Source organism: Myotis lucifugus, unplaced genomic scaffold (assembly GCF_000147115.1).
Source record: "Myotis lucifugus unplaced genomic scaffold, Myoluc2.0 scaffold_50, whole genome shotgun sequence".
NCBI classification, from domain to species: domain Eukaryota; kingdom Metazoa; phylum Chordata; class Mammalia; order Chiroptera; family Vespertilionidae; genus Myotis; species Myotis lucifugus.
Window position 1 is genome coordinate 370,549 of NW_005871098.1, and position 3,895 is coordinate 374,443.

General features: G+C 42.6%; 1 protein-coding gene across 4 annotated transcripts in view; it reads right to left on the bottom strand.

The window, feature by feature from the left end:
• PLSCR4 (phospholipid scramblase 4) overlaps window positions 1–511 on the bottom strand; it is a 67,258-nt gene extending 66,747 nt beyond the window's left edge. For 2 of the 4 annotated variants that reach the window (XM_023753746.1, XM_006088628.3), the window contains exon 1: window positions 353–510. The gene's annotated coding sequence lies outside the window, so the exon portion shown is untranslated. Of the gene's footprint in view, window positions 1–352 lie in introns of all 4 variants that reach the window. The other 2 variants (XM_023753747.1, XM_023753748.1) reach the window with 2 other exon arrangements.
• Between the last annotated feature and the right edge of the window lie 3,384 nt (window positions 512–3,895).

A 3,895-nucleotide genomic window follows, 5' to 3' on the forward strand; every position in this document is an offset into this window, starting at 1 on the left:
AATCTCCCCATTTGCTCGCATTGCTAACCTGAGGCAGGGGTCTCTCAGATAACAAGACCCTCTGCCCCCGGGTGTAAAGAAGTGATCATAACTCTTTGACCTGCCTTTCCACCTGGTCAGACTTCATAGAGGGCTGCGCAGAGGGGATGCCCCCGAGTGCAGGAGGAGCCTGTCGCAGGGCGGCCTGCACTCCCGCAGGAGCCGCCCAACGGGGACAAGGCGGCCGGGCGCGAAGCCAACTCTCCGGAGCGCGTTCCTCCCGGGCCCCACGGGCTCTCCAGGAGGCAGCCTTCCTCTCCGAACCCCCGCCCCAGACTCTTCCTAGAGGGGCCATCCGCCCTGTGCTACTCACCGCTAACCGCTTCGCACCAGCACAGTCAGGCCCGGGGGTCTCACTTTCTCCAGAGGAAGGAGTGAGGATGGGCGGGGAAAGCAAGAGGAAGAGGAGGGCGTTTCCAACAAAAACAACCTAGAGCGTGGATGGGAGGAGGCCTGGAGTTGGCGGACACTCCTCGGGCGGACACCCTGCCCTTCCCCCCCTTCCTCTCCACCCCCCTTCCCCTCCACACCCCCCTTCTCTCACACACACACACACACACACACACACACACGCACGCACACGGCTCAGACTCCGCCCCACGCGGTGAGCCCCAAGGGTCGCACTGGAATCAGCCTCCAATTACAAGCCGGGGGGGGGGGGGGGGGGGGGGAAGGGAAAAAAAAAGAAATGGCCCCCCTGTAACCGGGGGGGATTGGAAAGAAAAAAAGCAAGATAAGGGGGGGGGACAAACAGGGAAAGGAAGGGTCCCAAAGCCCAAAGGAAAGGCCCTGGCGGGGGTTATTGATCCCAAGGAGCGCGCAGAGAAACCACTGTCGTTTGCATCTGCTCCGACCACACGCCCTTGACTGGGAACTGGCCTTGGCTGTGCAAACTAGGCCTGAAACACTCGGGTGCGAGCCCAGGCTTTTTTCCCCCCACGGATTGAAGGAGGCCAACTGGCTGTGGAAGGGAGTCCTGGGGAGAGGGGAAGGGAGCAGGATGCCTGTGTTTTCTGACATTTGGTGCAAAATGCCATTCGTTAATTGCCCTCATTAGGACAAAACCTTTTTCAGACTAATGGGTTTAGGTCTGTGGTGGTCCATGGGCGGGGGTTGGGAGGTGGGGACGGGGGGCTGGGGGAGGGCACAGGGACTGGGAGAATATTAATGTCCCTGACTTTATAAAGGATCAGGCTGGGCATAAGTAAATTAGCTTAAGCTCTGAGGAGTACTTGACAGGGCTCCACTTTGGGAGAAGTTTGGATAGGTGAAGGCATGTAGGAGTGGAGTTCTGGAATTTTCTGTTTTCTTTTGTTGTATGACATTTGTTAGTATGCCTGTGAGAATAGATTTTTTAACATTTATATTGTATTTCTCAGTAATAATTGCACAGAACATTACCCAAGTAGAGGGATAGTGTTATACTGAAAGCATAAAACAAGCTGGTGTCAAAACTACAGCAAAATATGATACTAAATATTTAGTAGCTTTGTTTTTACTTCATAAGCATGATCAAGAATTTGAGCTCATGAATTCAAACATATACAATGTCCACATGAAAGATGACAAAAAAAGTTCAAGAGCAAAATATATCTTTTGAAATATATTGCTTTGGGGGATAAAGAAATAATTGAAATTATATCATATGCCCAAATCATAAGTTTTGAAAGGAAGTAGAATTGTTAAAACACTTGTATGTCTTTCTAAAATTCCTGATCTGATACCATTTCAATTTAGGGGATGACAAATTCACTATTTATGTACCAATTCCATTTTTAGTTGCTCCTTAGTTACATCTCTTTGCAGTAATTTCTTTTTACTGTTTTTTTTTTTACGTTACTACAATTGGCTTAGAGTTAATATTGTACCTTGTCATATAAATTTGCAAAAGCACTTTTTGGCTCTTCAATCCTATGTACCATTGCCATTGCTATGTGTCACATGCACACAAATTAAAAGCTATATAATAAAATATAATATTTTGCTAAAGCAGTCAGTTGTCTTACTGATATGAAGAGAAGAAAAAATAGAGCTTTTATTTTTGCCCAAATATATATAATTATATGGGCTTTTTATTTTTTCTTGTAGATAAAGTTTTATCCATTGTCAATTCCCTTAAGGTTTAGAGAATTTCCTTTAATATATTTTGTACTGTATTATAGCTGGAAATAAATTCTCTCAGCTTTTTTTTTTAATCTGAAAATACTTTTTATTTTGTATGAATTTTTGAAATGGTGTCTTCATTAGGTAAAGAATTTTGGGTGGACAGATTTTTCTTTTTCACCATAAGTTTTGAATTCCATTTTTATCTATGGAATTCATAATACTGGTTTTAAGATTAACTTTTTTTTAACATATGTCCCTATTATTCCCCCATTGACCACCTCCAGCCCACCCCCACACACTGAGTCGGCCTCTGCACCTTATTGTCTGTGTCCATGGGTTATGCACATATGCATACAAAGTCTTTGGCTAATTACCTCCCACCCACCCATGCTTCCCCCCCTTCCCTCTGAGATTCTGAACTCTGTTCCATGCTTCCATGTCTCTGGATCCATTCCGTTCATCAGTTTATTTGGTTAATTAGACTCCACATATGAATGAGATCATGTGATGCTTGTCTCTGTCTTACTGACTTATTTCACTTAGCATGATACTCTCCAGGTCCCTCCATGCTGTCTCAAAGGATAAGAGATTCTACTTATTTACTGCTGCATAGTATTCCATGAAATAGCTTTTCACCACTCATCTGATGTACCACTCATCTACAGATTGGCACTTGGACTGTTTCCAGATCTTAGCTATTGCAAATTGTGCTGCTATGAACATAGAGGTTCATACATTCTTTCTGATTGGTGTTTCAGGTTTCTTAGGATATATTCCTAGAAGTGGAATCACTGGGTCAAATGGCAGTTCCGTATTTATTTATTTTTTAAGGAAATTCTGTACTGTTTCACATAATGGCTGCACCAGTCTGCATTCCCACTAGAAGTGTATTAGGGCTCCTTTTTCTCCACATCCTCCCCAGCACTTGTCATTTGTTGATTTGATGATGGTAGTTGTTAACAAGTGTAAGGAGATACCTCATTGTCCTTTTAATTTGCATCTCTCTGATGATCAGTGACTTTGAGCATTTTTCATATGTCTCTTGCCATCTGTATGTCCACTTTGGAGAAGTGTCTATTTAGGTCCTTTGCCCATTTTTTAATTGGGTTGTTTGTCTTTATCTTGTTAAGTTGTATGAGTTACCTATATATTTTGGATATTAACCCTTTATCAGATGTATCATTGCCAAATATGTTCTCCCATATAGTGGGCTCCCTTTTCATTTTGTGATGGTTTCTTTTGCTGTGCAGAAGTTTTTTATTTTGATGTAGTCCCATTTATTTTCTACTAAGTTTCCTTTGCCCTAGGAGATGTATTGGTAAATATATTGCTCCAGAGATGTCTGAGATTTTGCTGCCTACGGTTTCATCTAGGATTTTTATGGTTTCAAGACTTACATTTAATTCTTTTATCCATTTTGAGTTTATTTTTGTGTATAGTGTAAGTTGGTGGTCTAGTTTCATTTTTTTTTTTTTTGGCATGTATCTGTCCAATTTTCCCAACATCATTTATTGAAGAGACTGTTTTGACTCCATTGTGTGCTCTTGCCTACTTTGTCAAATATTAATTGAGAGTAATGGCTTGGGTCAATTTCTGGGTTCTCTGTTCTGTTTCATTGATCTCTATGCCTGTTCTTGTGCCACTACCAGGCTGTTTTGATTTTGGTGGCTTTGTAGTATAACTTGATATCTGGTATTTTTACTCCTCCAACTTTGTTCTTCTTTCTCAAGATTGCTACGGCTATTTGGAG